This window comes from Diceros bicornis, chromosome 25 (genome assembly GCF_020826845.1).
Source record: "Diceros bicornis minor isolate mBicDic1 chromosome 25, mDicBic1.mat.cur, whole genome shotgun sequence".
Taxonomy (NCBI): Eukaryota; Metazoa; Chordata; class Mammalia; order Perissodactyla; family Rhinocerotidae; genus Diceros; species Diceros bicornis.
Window position 1 is genome coordinate 41,205,379 of NC_080764.1, and position 17,614 is coordinate 41,222,992.

General features: G+C 38.2%; 1 long non-coding RNA gene across 1 annotated transcript in view; it reads right to left on the reverse strand.

Moving 5' to 3' along the window:
* LOC131421852 (uncharacterized) overlaps positions 1-9,499 on the reverse strand; it is a 73,966-nt gene extending 64,467 nt beyond the window's left edge. Inside the window, exon 1 of the long non-coding RNA XR_009223959.1 lies at positions 9,400-9,499. This is a non-coding gene — a long non-coding RNA (uncharacterized LOC131421852). The remainder of the gene's footprint in view (positions 1-9,399) is intronic.
* Between the last annotated feature and the right edge of the window lie 8,115 nt (positions 9,500-17,614).

The following is a 17,614-nucleotide window of genomic DNA, read 5'->3' on the forward strand; positions in this document are numbered from 1 at the left end:
ACAGAATCTATTTCTTTTTATTTTTTAACCTCTTTTGAAAAATTGTAAATTTGTTTATAAAATAGCATCATGTTTTTAAACAAACATAAGGAAAGTAATTCCATTTTTTACTTCTAGAAAAGCCAGTTCAGTGGCCAAGGGGTCCCTTTTATTTCTAGAAACAAATATTTCATGGCTTCTAGAAATCATACAACTGTTTTTATATTCCAACAACATGCTGATTTTTAAAACAAGCACTATGACTCATTTTTGGTTTTTGGTCCACTAGCTAACTCTATTCTTATGCTATGTTGATGTAAAAACAGATCACTTAAAAATGGAATTTAGTTTTGTTCCTTAGAGGACAACTTATACAATTTTCTCCAAAAATTTTTCTGAAATTCACCTGCTTTGTTATTTGGAATTTTATTTCAATTATCAAGATGCTACACACCCTATCTAATCAGGCATGCAAAAATTATCATTCAGGTTGGAGAGTAGGATATTATTGACTTAGAAGCTGGAATTTCAATAGTTTTGTTTTACAAGAAATCCAACAGTTTATCTTTAACTACAAGGGAGAGACAAACAGAATTTTTCAAGAATGATGTGAACTCTCAAAGCAAATAGCCTCTTCTGAGAAAATGGTTTATATGGACAAGTGAGATGATTGGATTTTTACAAAGAACTATGAAGCCATTTGCCATAAAAGAGAAAAAAAGTAGAAGCATAAGGAAATTGTAATTTAAGCTTATATAATAAAATATAAAGGACAGTGAAGTAACAAACTAAACTTACACAAAAATGCCAAAAGCATACCCTGTCTAACCGGGATATGCAAACTTCACAATTTTTAATGGTTTCTGAAATTCCAGACAACTTTTAAAAGTGGAAAGATATTGTGACCTTATAAATATCTATTTCACCAGAAAAATATTCCAAAACACTATTTCTGTATAGTCTAGATAGAGATTTAGAATAAATAATGTCTAGATATCTAGATTATTTTTCAGATCAATATTCTAGATGTTTTGCTGCATGGTGCCAAACTGAAGTTTCCAATTAGCATCAGGCATGGAATATCTATACGTGGAAACTTCCTGCCCTATCAGGTCAGGGGTCCACAACTGGAAAGAGTGTGATTTGGCACACTTATTAATTACTTTGTCTGGTTTGAGGAACTACTAGTCTGAGAGATGACCTTTCTTCGTGCCAAATTCTCAAGCACTAATCACCAAGGACTCGCTGGGAGTAATAAATGCATTTTTGTACCTACTTTCATTCTAATATATAATATAGTGGCTCTCATCAAGCTTGCAATTTAGAATGGGGAAAGAGAGTATACATATAAATAAATAAGCCATATTTTCTGGGAAATATTTTATTTATCCAAATTTTGAATCAAACCACAATGAATTAGCCTTCCCATAATTTTCCCCCATATTGAAAAGTGGTAAAACATCTAAATAGTTTACTTGAAACATCAGATGAAATCCTACTAGGAAAGGGCAGATGTAAGATGTCTCAACAGGTTACAGGACCTACCTAATTATGAATATGTAATATTAAGTGTTAAATATAATTAAAAACTAAAGTAAAACAAGTCAGAAAAATATGAGCTTGGAGTGAGGATCAGGAAAATCCCATTTTTTATTGCTTCCATCTGATCACATTTCCCATAGAGCATGAAAAACACGAAATACTTGAGCATCTCACTGCAACGTTAATAAATGGTGTTCTAAATCTTGTCTCCTGAGAGGTCATTCAATCTTTAGCACTGAATAGTTTTGCTTTTGTCAAATGAAAGCAGATCGTTAGATGATTAAATGAATGTGTGTGCATGCACTCGTGTGGGTAGTTTATATGTATTTTGTTTCCAACCTTCCCTGAATCCTTTTACATAATAGAGGCAGAATAAAACACGTTGTCCTCCCACTGGACCATCGATAGCACTCAATACAGATACCTCCCTCTTCTAAGAAACCAGGACGATGTGAGACTGACTTGAACTATGTATTTGACCCTTTACAGAACAACATATCCCCTCAGGCTCCTCTCATGTAGTCTGTGCTTGGCTTGTATTTAGCATTTAGCTGGGGCAGGTCTAACGTGCTGAGAATTCGATAGAAGGCATTGTTTTTTAGAGCCCTATGGCTGAAGGCTGCCTTAAAAATCTTCATTCGGCTTTGACATTTGGACCTTAGAAAAAGAAGCAAATTCTATATCTTTAGTCTTATCATGAATCATTCGATACACTTCCCTTTAGACCTGGTCCTAAAGAAGCCCTGAATTAAAGTCAAAGACAGATGCTCTCCTCACATCTCGCTTGACTGGTTAAAAAAGGAATTGTTTCACACTAAAGGTTGTTCAGTTGAAATAGATCGATAAACAGAAGCATAAGATCTATCTTTGTATTCAACCAAATTGCGAAAATAATTAGCTGGGGGACTTAAGACTCCTTTAGACAATTTTTGTTTTCTTTAAAGGTCAAGGGAGAAGTATAAGTATATGAAAGACTTTCATATTCTGAGGGGGTGAATGTCCTGCTTGCTGGTGAATTGACACAGAGTTCATCAAAGTTATTGCAAAAAGATGGCACTGTGAAGCTGTGCAGAACAACTTCCTGCCTCCTAGACCAAAAATGTGTGTGAGAAGGGAACAAGACCTACTGCGTTATGAAGATAGTAGTGAAGTAAGGCAGTTCACCCAAGAAAGAAAGAGTCTGGTTGGAAGGCTACAATTGGGAAAATCCAGAGGGCAGAGGGGTCATTCAAACACAGGGACAATGCATATCTAAACTACATACCTATTGGCTGTTTCCTCTGAGACATTGCTTTTTTCCAGCAAAACCAGGCACCCTATGTTGGAAAAATGTAAAGAAGTGATAATAAAATTGGAACTTGAAATCTAAATATATTTTTCTCCTATTAGTATGTCTAGAGGTTTATTAAGTTGCCTCAAGTTTGATTTCTAACAACCAGAAATTGGTGAGGGCCTCAGTTAACAATTCTCAACTCCAAAAGAACTTGATTTGTTTCTGCTGGTATTTGAAGTTATTATTTTTATGCCAAGGTAAGACAATCATATAACTCTCTTTCCAATCTTCACCACTGTCTGGCCACACGCCCAGTTGGGTGAGCAGTGCAGGATGGGTTGTGGAGAGACCAAAGACCCGGAGATGGTGAACGAGACATAGAGGTTTACTGGGAGTTACTTACAGGGAGGTCCGGTGGTGGCCGGCTGGACAGCAACGTGCACCCGCAACTGCAGGCAGGGAGGGGGTTGCCTGTATAGGCAGGGGACACAAAGGCTATATGCTTGCCAAGAAGGGCTGCCCCTGGTATGACCAGTGTTCCCAGGAACAGTAGCTCACGTGGAGGGGCTCTGTGTCCCTTTAAGACGTGGTGTTCTTTAAGCGAGATAAGGTAGGATCCCGGCTGGCCCAGCTGTGGATTGTTACAGATCCCAGCAGCTGGGCGTCCTCCCAGAAGAGAGCCAGAAAGGCACATGGTTGCAATGGGCTTGTGGTCTCTTGCTGAACAAGCAAGGCCCAGGCCCTACAACCACAAAGAATACATTTTGTCCATAATCTCTTCATAAACTGTTAGAAGATCTACTTATGAGGAAGGTGGAACAGTAAGATATTGATATATTTATATTTTTATTCAAAAATTGGCCAGTGAATGCCTAATATGTAGTAGGTGCAATACCAAGCACTCCAGATTGAAAGACAGGGTCTTACATAAGAGATTACAGTCTACTGGAGAGTTCTAATTGGCCTCGTGTAGTAGCTAGGATCAGTGATTCAGGAAATGCACTCAACCAAACTTAAGAAAAAGCAGGTTTATACTCTAATACTTTCTTACAGTATTACGGTATACACACACACACACACACACACACACACACACACACACACACTAACAGAGGCAGCCCAGAGATGGCCTCTGCTTTGCTCTCTGCCCCTCTCCTTCCTTCCCTCTCTCTACTCCCTAAGTGTATGCTCTTTCATTCCCCCTTTGCCTACTCGAGTCTTTATCTTCTATGCTTCTTTCCTACCCTCTCAAAGCTTTAGCTTTTATGAGGCTTTGCATCCATTTACTCACTCAACAAACATTCCTTAAATATATACTATGTGCAGGCACAGTATATGGGATATTAAAGAGAAATTACAGGGATGTTAAAGAGAAATTGCACTGGACACATTAAAAATGGCAAGACAGATATTACTGGTGTTACCGCAGTAGAGGAGAGAACTTCAGTACAGAACTGAACTCAACTCCATTGAAACAAAAAACAGGCGAGTTTTAAGCACTGGAGCAAGCTAGTGGAAAGTACTAGAGGAAGTGAAGGGGGAAGCTGGTCGATGTGCTGAGGCCATCTGTGTTTGCTAATTGATGCTTATTGAAGTTAGGCTCCTACCCTCCCACAGAGACCGGGAGACAGGAGTGCTATTTTTCTTGATGATTACATTTCAAAGGGATGGCTCCTACGTCTGTGAGAAAGACATCCCTGGGTTATAAAACTGGCCAGAGGCTAGGAGAAAATTTACATCTCAAAGGGACAGAGAAAGAATTTACAATAGCAAGTTTTCTAAAGTAAATGCTTTAAGAAAATGCAGGTCAGGAGCCTATAGTGAGGAATAAACTTGTCTAAAGTTTAGTCAAGTTGAGGTGAACATTAAGCCTGTAACCATCAGAGATATAGCAGGAAAAAAATTAGACAAAATCCTTGCCCTCGGGAAGCTTAGATTTAAGGAATCTATATTAATAAAAAGATAAATAAAGTTTAAGTAAATAAATAAAAGAGTGTATCTGACCGATTAGGTGCTACTGGAGAAAGCAAAGCAGGGAACAAGGCATGGACCACAGTGGATGAGAGGGTAGTTCAGTCTTAAACAGGGGGTCATGGGCATTGTCACTAATAAGGTAATCTCTGAGCCAAGTTCTGAAGGGAATAACAGTAAGCCAAGGAAATATTTAAGGGAAGAGAATTCCAGGCAGAAGCAAGAACAATTCAAGCAAGAATTCTTCCATCAAAAGCGTGATTGATGGGAGTCCCGAGACCAAGAAGAAGGGCAGTAGAAGATGAAGTCCTGGAGACAGCAGGGAGGAGGCGGACCAGATCACTTAGGGACATTTAGGTCACAGCAAAGACGTTGACTGTTACTTTATATGAGAGAGCTACAGACAAAGGGTAATATCCTTTGACTAACTTTAGAAAAAGGTTACTCTGGCTACTGAATAAATAAAAGTGTTGTTGGGAGGAGTAAATGCAGAATCTGGGAGACATACAGGTGTATATGTCTAGGGGGCATTTGAAATCTGGAGTTGAGGGAAGTGGTGTGAACTGGGGACTAAAATGTGTGAATCATCAGTTTATAGGTGTTATATAAAACCACCTGACTGGATAAATATACCAACGGGACCAGTATAGACAGGAAAAAAATTGCTTTGATGCATGCAAACAAAGAGAAAACAGCTAGGGAAGCTCCAAAGGAGGGTCGGGGAGGCAGAGGTAAGCCCAAGTGAGTGTGATCTCCTGCAGGACAGTGGAGGTGTTTCAAGGGGTGGGCTTGAGCACCAGCATAAAACTTCTGATTTGTCAAGGAAGGGGATGATAAAAATTTCACCTCTGCGGAGGCTGGAGAAAAAGCTGATTAGAGAGGGTTCAGGGAATTAGAGGACTCCATTATTATATCTATTATAGATGACTTTTTCCAGAAATTTTATAGAACAGTAGCTAGGAGGGGGGATGTGGAGTCAAGAAAAAACTGGTTTTTTTTAGACAGAAGAAATTACAGCATATTTGTATGTTGATGGGAATGATTGATTAGAGGAGGGAAAGGATAGAGTAGGATAAAGAGGAGAGACTTGCTAGACTAGTGTTTTTGAATAAATGAGAGAGGCCAGGATCAAGTGCACCAGTGGAGGGGTTGGCCTTAAGTAAGCATGCTCGGTAAGTATATCTGTGGCGAAGGTGGGAGGCAGAAAATATCGGCACAGAGGGAGGCAGGTGAGTAGATATTGAGGTAGGGACTCCTAAAAGTACTCCTAGAAATTCTTTCAGCTTCAGGTTATTACTTACTTCTTTCCAACTCAGTTTGCCAAGAGAATCTGATCAGCCGAGCTCAAATATTCATACTTCGTTTGCCATTGGTCACAAATCATAGGTCACTGAGCATCCTTTGGATTAGCTGCTTTCCTGTCGGTTGAATATTCCTGGTCAGAAGACCTTGCCAGTAGAACAGAATTATGTGATCCAAGTCATGGGTCTTTATACAGCAGGGAGTGAGGGAAAACAGTTTCCCTTGGAGGAGTTTATGACTGGCAGGTTCTGTAAATATGTCTTAGTGTGTGAAGGAAGACAGATATAAACACAAATAGAGATAACAAAGTGCTGTGGGCTATGACATAAATCATTATAAGATACAGAGCTTAAATAAACTTAGGAGAGGAGAAAGTCATAGCAGAATGACATCAAAGCAGAAAAGAGCTGAGTCCGGAAAGCTTAGTGGTAATTTTCAGAAAGATATCCCAGGAATAGAAAAAATTGAAGCCATAAAATATAGATGTATCACATTCTAGGAACAGCAAGTTGCTCAACACAGCAGGTGCATGAGGGGCGGGGTGGGGCAGAGGGAATGAAATGAGAAGTCGGTTTAGTGAGAAATAGAGCTGAGAGCATAAAGAGCCTTAATACCCATGCAAAAGAGTTTTGACTTCACCTTGTGTGTGACAGGTAGCTAATAAAGGTTTTTAGTCATATTTACATTTTATAAAGATCTCTCTGGAATCAGAATGGAGGTTAAATTGCAGGTGAGAAAGACTAGAAACTATTTGGAACAGTCCAGGTGAGAAGGGATAAGAATCTATATTCCAAAGTGGTAGCAGCAGGGATGAGAGTTGAAGAATGACGTGAGAGACAGCAGGACGTAGTTAAGGGATTTCTTGGTCAGATAGAGGACAGAGTCTACACTGACTGCACCCGTGAGAGCCTGAACCACATGTATGTGCTTCAAATATGGAGCTTCATAGAATGAACACAGTGACAGAAGTATCTTAACTGAAAATGTTCGCTTACCAAAAAGAATTCATGAGAGATCAAAAATGACCCAAATTGTCTAGAATTTAGGCCCTAGATTGAAAAATACAAGAAACCCTTGTAAACTCAGACAGTTTTATAGCCTCAATTCTAACTAATTATTTTGACATTAAAACATGAATTCTCTCATCAATGGGGTAATCCCTCAAAAGCATTTAGTAGTAATGATTATACTTAATATTTTGAGGCTATTTATGCATTTTCTCATTAAATTTTTACAGTATTTCTCTGGGGTAAGTAACATACTCCATTTTACAGATGAAAAATCAGAGACATAGAGGAGTTAAGAGACTTGTTCAAGCTAATAACTGGTAGAGCTAGGATTTCCTTTCTGATTAATAAGACAAAGTCCCAGTATTTGAGCAACAGTCTAGAAGGAAGAGATAGGTATATAAACAAATGAAATTATGTAAGGTCAATGATATAAGTAAGAGCAAGGTATATACAGTAAAGACTCATGGAGAGAGTAGTTAAAAATATCTTAATACATGAAAAAATTTAGGAAAGATTTCATGAATCTTGGCCAAAGGGGAGGAAGGCAGGCCGCAACTTGTAGTAAGCCTTATTAAAGGCCAGACAGCGGTTCTCAAATTATGGTCTTGTGAACCCCTGGGGTCCCCAAGACTCTTTCAGGGCATTCTATAATGTCAAAACGAGTTTTTAATACTAAGGCATGTTTAGCAGACATTTTCTTGAAAATGAATGAAGTGAACTTGTCACTGTGAAGTAAACAACTGACTGTATTTGTTGCCAATGACAAAATTAAAGTTTTAGAGAAATTTAGAATTTTGGAAAACTTGTATGTGCCACCAGACAGCTTCCCAGAATTTAAAATTTTTTGATGCGATTTGGGGTGATGTCAGTGAATGTGATTTTTTGATATTGCAAAATAAAATGTGTAAGCCTTTGGAATATCTGTATAATTCAGTGAACCAATATTTTCCATACAACCAAAACATGATATTACAAAATCGTACATGGGTGAAAAAGCTCCTCTTAAAGTGCGAGTTAGACCAATAGATCTTAACTTAGAGTAAAAAAAGCTCGCTGATATCATTTGAGATCACATATTTCAACTGCCCTGTAAGAAACTACCATTCGTTGAGGTTTGGAGTAGTATCAAAGAACAATATCCACAATTGCCTGAAAAAGACTGTTAAAACATTCTTTCATTTTCCAACTAAATATCTCTGTCAGATATGAATTTTGTCACGTACTTCAACCAAAACAAGATATCACAACAGATTGAGTGCAGAAGCAGATATGAGAATTCAGTTGATTTTTATTAAGCTAAACATTAAACAGAAGGAGATATGAGAATTCAGCTGACCTTTAAGCTAAACATTAAACATTTATTTACAAAAATATTAAGCAATGCCACTCTGCTCACTATCTCTTTTTGTTTTGGAAAATATATTTTTTCATAAAAATATGCTATTCGCATTAATATATAACGGAGCTGTTGTTATTTTAAATGAATTAATAAATATTCATGTCAGTTCTAGTTTCTAACACAGTAAATACTCATAGATTTAACCTACATAAATGAAAGCTTTTGGAGGTCATCAATAAATTGTAAGGATGTAAAGGGGTCAGGAGACCAAAAAGTTTGCAATCCACTGTACTAAGTAAGTTGAGAAATTTTATTTATGGTGATGAGTAGAAAAACAGATTTATATTTAGAACACGACTCAGTAAGCAGGCTGGAAACGGGCTAGGAGACTACTGCCTTGGTAAAAGTTTAGGGGGATTATCTTATGAGCAAAACTTGGAGGAGAGGTTATTTTCTGATTTCAATTACTAAACAGATTTAAATTAGGTACAAAATGTTCCATCCCGTACTGATTCCCACTCTAGCGTAAAGGGTTTCTTAAGGCTCTAATATAGTCATTACACTTAACAAAAAATAGTTAAGTAACAATAAAAGTTCACTGCAGATGCTGAACTGGGAAAAAATGAAGACGAGCAGAAACTCTGTTCCGATATCCTAAGCGTGTTCGTGTGGAAGAAAGAATTAAACTGATCTGCTCCAGTGAGCATAATGAGTTCCAACGGCTGGAGTTTGCAGGCAGGCAGATTTCAGAACTTTGTGACAATTAGAACTGTTGAAAAACAGAATGAGCTGCCTTACTTGGCTGTTAATTCCTTGAAAATAGCTACTATTTATAACGCCGACTCTACCCAAACCACTCTATTAGGCACTTGACATGATATCAATTCATCTTATTCTCACAATAACCCCAAGTGATAGGGATTATTACACCCCTATTTTATAAATTAGGAAACAGCCTTAAGAGCTTCACTTTACTGACTTACCCAAGGCTACTCAGCAAGTGGATGACAGAGCCAGGATTCAAATTCAGGTCCTCCAAGTCTCTACCAGGGCTTTAGCCACCAGCCTTTCCATGACGTATGCACCAGCAGCTGTGAGGACAATTGTGACAAACCAGATTAAAAACTCTCTGCAATTCCTTTTAAGCACTAAGATTTTTTAACTACTTGGGGAGGGGATTCTGCTATTTATTTTTATATTCTCAAAACTTTTTCACAATGCTTGGAGCATAGCTTATTTTCAATAAGTATGTATTAAATTAACATGAAAATTTTATAATTATAAAATAAAAAGGAATATAAAGTGCTGTATATTACTTGGTTTGACTAAGTTAAAAATGACTGAAAATCAATAGTATTGTTGAAAAACCTTCAATTCATCAATTCTACATAGATATGACCTTGGGCCCAGAAAAAGTGAGTCTTTAAGAGTTTTACTAAATTGTTTTTGTATGTTGAACCGATATGATCAGGTTGCATACTGGAAAAGCCAGAGCAAGTCTTCTCCTAAAGTACTTTTCTCAGAAGCAGAGTCATATGAATAACAAGTCATTGGCTATTTTCAGCTTCCGTGAACATCTCTTAGGCAGCTCTTGTGGGGTTAGAGAGGGAGAGAGCTACTAAATACTTGTAAAATGATGTGGATTGTCTCCAAATTCTTTACTTTACTGTAGCTATGGTTTATCATATTAAGACAGTATGATGGAAGAAAAGTATCAAAATAGTAGGAGTCAGAAAGATCTGTGCAATTCTTTCTCTACCACTAGCTAGCATCGAACTGTGGCTACCAGATTAATTAAAATATAAAATTAAATGTAACCTCACCAAAGGAGACAAACAGAACAGCAGAGACCCCTTCTGTCCATTGTGCCAGTATGCATCATCCAAAGCTTGACCCTCTGCTAGTCACTAGGAATGTGCTCCCTCCTACCCCACTCTTCCCAAGCATCATGGCACAACCAGTGGTACCTTTCAGATGTCCAGACATGACCACTGAGATGAAACATGAAAGCATTAAGTTCAGGACGTCGCTTAGTTTTCCCGCTTGGAGTTAAGACCTCTTTAATTCTATATGCAAATTTATGCACGCAGCATGCAGATTTTATGGTCTCTAGATTCTCTGACAATATCTGTAGCCTTATTGCATAATGACCTCTGTTGGTGTGGGGTTTCACTGAGCAAATTTGGACAATAAAACCTGTGGCCAACATATTGGCTGCCTGTCTGAAGTAATGCCAGGTTATCTAGCCCTTTAGTGACAGGTTTCTGAAGTTAGATCTGTCACCTTAAAGCATAAAAAGAACTAATACAATGATTTTGTATGTGTGTTTTGGTGAAAGATAATTTGGCAAATATATGTGTATATATTTTTAATTTCTGAGAGGGAAAAATATTTGAAAGAGCACAGTGTCCAGCTGTTCAGTGAATGATGTATCTGCAATTTAGCAAAATTGAAAACAAACAAGCAAAAAACCAGTAAAGATATGTATTGTTCATCTTAAAATCCAATTTCGCAGATATTTTTAACTTTGGTGACAAGGCTTTCTGAAAATGACCAAGAGACAGCTATGCACAGAACAACGTAACTTGGAGATATAAACTAAAGGAAAGGTTCTTCCCCTCTGTTGAAAGCTTTGGTGGCAACTATTTTAATTTATATTAAAAAATACATACATATGCTGAGTGGTGTCTCCCAGCTTATTTAACAGTGCTATCAGACTGAAGGCACTTTAGACCCGTGCGTATCAGCAGAACAGTCATTTGTAACAGATTCCATTTTGCTTAGTGAAAATTGATGATATAGTTGGGCAAGTATTCAGAGACTGGATCCCTCAAATTACAGATCACTTGGGTTAGAACAGATCTCTCAATGGCTCTTCCTAAGTCACTCTGCTAGTCCCTGACCTCTTCCTCATAACCCAGCAAATTTCAGTGGATGGCCGTCTCAGGCCCCTGGAATGCCCTTCCCCTTCAGGGCCACTCTTGTTATTACCCTGCTACTGATGCTTCTCAACAATGTGCCCACTACAAGTCAAATGAGCTGATGACACAAGGAGACACCATGGGGGACAACTCCTGAAAGCTTATGGCGCGAGGCACAAATATTTGGTGTGAATTTTAAATACAGTTCAGCTTACAGTACTTCATTTTTGCAAGCTCTATTGCTCTAGGACAAATCTCTCTTTTGTAAAACAGGGAATTCAATTTATGTCCAAAATGTCACTTTACTTAGCCATACAGAGCCACAAGACATTTTATGTCACTTACGAAACTTACGATGTTAGGGGAGAGTCCACGAACTAGCTTTGATTCCTTCATTGTGTTCTTTCTATCCTTCAGATATCTCCAATCTGTGTAGCTTTCATTAAAAAAAAAAAAAAAATCTGACAGCTTGAACACATCTAGAGGCTGACACCCTGTAGTTGGCCTGAATTCAAATACTGAGGAAAGAACTAAAATCTAGACATTTCTCCTATATTGTTGCTAAAATTCCTATGGAACTTGTAGGCTTACTTTAGCATCTGTTGAAATAAACAAAATAATATAAGAATGTTAAAAATGAATTTTATGTAAGTACTGAATGATGTTTGAGGAACTGGTTATTCCAGTGAGCTGGCTTATAATATAAGCATATTTAAAATTGGTAGAGATATTGTCCTATTTTAGACAGGTTTCTATCCTAATTAACAAAAACATTCTCATTAGGACATTTATTCCCAGTGATCAAATCAGGGGGCATTGGAAAGACAGAAGCAATAGGGTCGGACACTTGTCCTAAATTAAAGCTGGAAGATGACTAGAATTGCTGCTGAATTTCAAGATATTTCCACCATAGTAAGAATGTTGATGGAATTAACAAATATCATTTTCTTTTGAAGGATTCTGGCTGGGAAGCTAGGCAAAACTGAGGGTAGGCAATTTGGATTCCAGCATCTCATTCTGGATCTTTCAATCATTCCCCCTCCTCCTAGCTACTCCCTAACTGTCTCTCTAAAGCACAGGCCTTGGTAAATGTGCTCGGTTGGCACTAAAGACTTCTACTGCTGTCCTGGTGTCTGCTCTGCTATCCCTGCCACATGGGTCACCTCTTGGTCTTCTGGTTGATACCTTCAGGAAAACAAGCCTCCAAGTTCATACACTGCAAAATACCTTTACAATACATGCAAATGTAAACTGACTATTTCAATCTTCTCAGTTCTTTGGGACATAATGCGTTCTCACTAGAACACCATCTAAATTTATATATTCTTAAAATTTGTGTGCTTAATTTCCAGATGCTCAAATATTTTAAAAATTCTTTACCACCCCCATTTCCATCTGAACTAAATACTTAACATTTGTATAATATGTATATATATACATTTTTCAAAGAACATTGCCCCAGTTAGCTAAATAGTGTTCAAAACACTCTTAGGAAGTGTTTTCAGATGTAGAAAATGTGGTTGATCTCAGAGCTGCTGGAAGATTCATGGAGTGACTTGGCATTCAACTTCCTCTCATTCTCAGACAGTACTTCTGCCTTCATAACAGAAATACTGACTTACTGTCTGTGAATGATGTTGCATGTGAACAGGCTTCCTTAGACCTTCACAAGGAACGCAATGTGCTGTACATTCAGCCTCAAAGACTATTCAGAAATGAATAATATGAGCTTTTACAGTCATCTGGAATAATATGTGTTCAGAAGGCATCCGATTTCCGCCATTTCTGTATTCACTTGTTCAGCATACCCTTGTTGAGCATCTACTATGTGGTAGCACAATAACCTGCTAAAAGAATTTACTGATCATGTAATTATAATCACTACTATTGACCGAGAGTTTTAAACACATTATTTCATTTAATCCTAACTTTAATCAGGTAAGATTGGTTTATTAGTCAGGATTCTTCAGAAAAAAAGAACCAATGGGCGGCCGGCCCTGTGGCACAGTGGTTAAGTTTGTGTGCTCCGTTTCAGTGGCCTGGGGTTTGCCGGTTTGGATTCCGGGCACAGACCTACACACTGCTTGTCAAGCCATGCTGTGGCAGCATCCCCCATATAAAATAGAGGAAGACGAGCACGGATGTTAGCCCAGGGCCAATATTTCTCACAAAAAAAAAAAAAAGAACCAATATGATATGGTATGTACGTATGTAAGTACACACACTCGGAAAAAGGATGTGAGGTAGGTGTGTGTGTGTGTGAAAGAGAAAGAGAGAAGTGGGAGCGATCTTAAGGAATTGGCTCACACAATTGTGGAGGGCTGATAAGCCCGAAATCTTCAGAGCAGGCCAGCAGGCTGGAAAGCCAGGGCAGAGTTGATGTTGCAGTCTTGAGTCTGAAACCTGCTGGCTGGAAACTCAGGCAGGGTTTCTATGTTCTAGTCTCAAGGCTGAATTGGTTCTCTTTCAGGAAACCTCAGTTGTTCCTCTTAAGGCTTTCCCCTGATTGGATAAGGCCCACCCACATTGTGAAAGGTAATCTGCTGTACTCAAAGTATATGAATTTAAATATTAATCACATCTAAAAAATAACTTCACAGCAGCATCTAGACTGTTGTTTGACCCAATAACTAAGCACCATATCCCAGCCAAGTTGACACATAAAATTAATCATCACAGTGGGTGTTGCTATTTTTATTTTATACATAGAATGCTGAGGCTCAGAGAGATGCTTACTGAGATTCATTCAGACAATAATTGAAAATTTGCGGATTTGGGCCAGTTTTGTCCAAAAGCCAGCATGTTTTCCTCTATATCACAATACATGGTAGCATGTTACAAAATGAAAGATACAGTCCCTACATTTCAAGTATTTAGAATTGCTTTTGGTGAGGGATGTCAGGTTACAATTTATTCATTTATGCAACCAATAAATATTGATTGAGATTCTACTATACAAAGGGCACTGTGCTAGGAGCTGGGGAGACAACAGTGAACAGACAACGGCCCCGCCCCCTCGCAGAGGAAAAAAGGCAACAAACAAACAAACATCAGAGCTATAGCAAATGCTACAAAGACAAATGAAACAATGGAGGATGACGGGGGTGATGCTCTGCGGTGGTGATATTCCAGCAGAGGCGTGAAGGACGTGAGAGCTTACGCCATGCAGATATCTAGAGAAAAAGACGTTCTTTGGTTAAAGAGAAAAGCAAGTACAACGGCTCTTACAAGGACGAACGCTTGGCATGCTTCAGGAACGGTAAGAGACCAATGTGGCTGGAACAGAAAGATTTAAGCAGGTTTACGGAGTAACAGATTCAACATAACACACACAGAATATAATTGTTCTAAAGGCAGAGGGAATACAAGAGTGGTTAGTTCAGGAGCACTTGGTAAGGGAAAGGTTCTTGAAAAGAGAGTTCTAAGCAGGCTATTTGAAATTAGCAAAAAATAAAAAGTAGAAAAGTGGAATGACTTGGGTAAATTCACTGTATCTGGAGCTGTATCAGATCAAAACGAAGAAACACAGATAAGTATAATGGTTTGACTGAGACAGAGTCTACTTGCTGGAGAAATCACATGGGTGGCTGGAGGCCTAAGGATCGTAAAGGAGAGGAACTAGGTGAGTGTGTATGCAGGCTGAATGTGCGTCCTTATCAGGCGTCAAAGAACTTAGTGTGAACTGATTAAAAGAAAGTTAACGGAGAACTCAAATGCAGAAGTTGCAATTTTATATAAAATGAAGAGATGGTCATTGTAGGTGTTCAAAATGGGAAGCAATGCTGAAGGAAATATTTGAAGACAATTAAAATAATAAGAATTAACAATTATGAGTGCTTTCTACATGTTAGGCATATGAGTATGTGTTATCTCCTTTATTTCTTACAACAATCATTACGACATTATGACAATCATTATGATACTATTATCATATCCTTATTAGAGATGAGGAAGCTAAGATAAAGAGATAATAAGTAACTTGTCCAAAGTTACACAGCTAATAAATTGTTGAGCTGGCATTTGAACCCAAGCAACCTGGCTCCAGAGCCCAAGCCTTAACTAATAGTGCTTTGCTAAGGAGACTAGCAACCCTCTTTATGATATGGCCTAGCAAGAAGGCCATATGGCACATAGTAGGTTCAAAATCATGTTTGCTTAATTGAAAGAAAATTGAACTATATCAAATGGGATAGAAAAAGGTAAAGAAATTTGGATATAAAATATAGCAGTATGCCTGGTTTGTGGTGATGGTCTGGACCAATAAAAAATGTAGCCATGGACACAGTAAAAGTGGAGCACCATAATTAATAGAACATGGTGATGGATATGATTTAGAAGGTAAAGGAGTGAAAAATTAAGGATAATTCCAATGTTGGAAGCTCACAACTATTAGAAAATTGGCAGTGAGAAGAACAAATCGTTTCTCATTTAGTATATCAAATACAAAGATTCAATTTCATTTAACCTTCCAAACCTGTGAGGCTTCTAAAGAATCATTATTTCCATTTTATAAATTATATAGGTCAAGTATATGCCCTAAAGCTATGCTGACAGCAAATGGCACAGCCAAGTTCAAATCTGATCTGTCTGAATCCAAGAGCCGTGCCCTGTTATCCTCCATGCTACTTCAACTTTTTGACAGGCTGGGTCTCAGCATTTAGAGGATTCTCCAAGTAGTGCCATAAGATTGCCCAGATGTTTAAGCCAGAAAGGCACTGAGTTCAGGGCTGGAAATGCATGTTCAGGAATTATCAGCAAACCACATAAGTCAATGTGCTTACCAAAAAAAAAGAAAAAGTTCAGACAGGGAAGAGTTGTGATCCAGAAATGATACTGAGGAGTGGATGCTCTACAGGAAATGGGGAGAAAGGTGGACACCAGCTGCTGATGGAGAGTGAAGGAGACCGAGAAGCTGTTCCTCTGGCATATGAGTTCTTCAGAGCAACAAAATCCAAAATCTAAGCAGTGGAATGACACCTCCACCGCGCATTTTCAGCTGTGTCCCCTGCATAAGCGAACACCATCTGCCACGGAGGCGGATCAGTGGTAAATTGGAATAGCAGTCCAGACTCATTTTTGAAAACTTGGCAATGACTTTACATGGCAATGTGACTAAAGTTTGCAGGGATGTAAGAGCTTCCTTGTACTAGCCAACTTACTGTACATTCTCAAACAGAAAACAAACAAACAAAAAACCTGCCCAATTCACAAAAGATTTCCTGTGTCTTTATCCTAGGAAACAAACCTTCAAAATGAGATAATATATTCTTAATGCTGATTTGGTATGATTCCATAATACAACATTAATTAGTGGGTTGTATGGGTGTAGAGGATGATGGGGCATTTGGAGGCGAAGGCTTAACTCAATGTTGACCATAATCTGTTACATGGTACACCCATATCTTTTAAGTGGACTAATGTATTTTTTAGCATATAATTCTGGCTTTGGAATATTCTATAACAGAATAAACCAAAATAAGTCATGCATTTAAAATGTGAGTGGAATTTCATGAAAACAGTTTGATCTTGTTTCTTAAAGATAAATTCAAAGGAGCTAAGTTATCCCTTTATAGCAGTCAGAGAGCTGTAAAATAGAGTAAATATTTATTTTCTTACTTTCCCCACTTTTTAGAGTGACAGCCAGGAATTATCTGAGGAGCCAAAAGGTAGGCTTGTGTGAGGCACACACCCTGGGCAGCCAAGAGGCTTGGTTAAACCCCTAAAGCGCCATTTGAGCAGACGGAAAATTCCGCTCACCTTAGAAATCACTCATCCATCCCTGGGGCTTAATTGTCCTAGGTGTTGTGGCCATCTGCCAGACTTATTTACAACAAATGCTTAAAAAAGGGATACTGAAATCTCACAGCTTTCTTAGGACACAGTCAAGGAGCATATGGAATTGGAAATTAAAGCTAAAATTTTATAGCCTCCACTCCTACTATAGCAGTTTCTGCAATGGAAGTGACAAGCGAGATTGATTCGGCAGGGTGAGTGGTGCACATAAACTGAAAGCGAGAGACTGTCTCAAGGGTAGAGGGTGAAGAATTCAAGGATACATTGGAAATTGAAAGCTTAGGAAACAACGACATTTTCAGAGAGAACTATTCATTCAATATTCCTGGTGAAAACTGGTCAGTTAGGTTTACATGAGCATAGATTCCAGAGAGGAAAGCAGAAGGAAGAGGGAGGAAGTGATCATTAATGAAAAGAAACACACATTTCTTAATAGCTTAAGTGCTTATAATATGTGAATATTAAGAGTAGGATATTCTTGAAG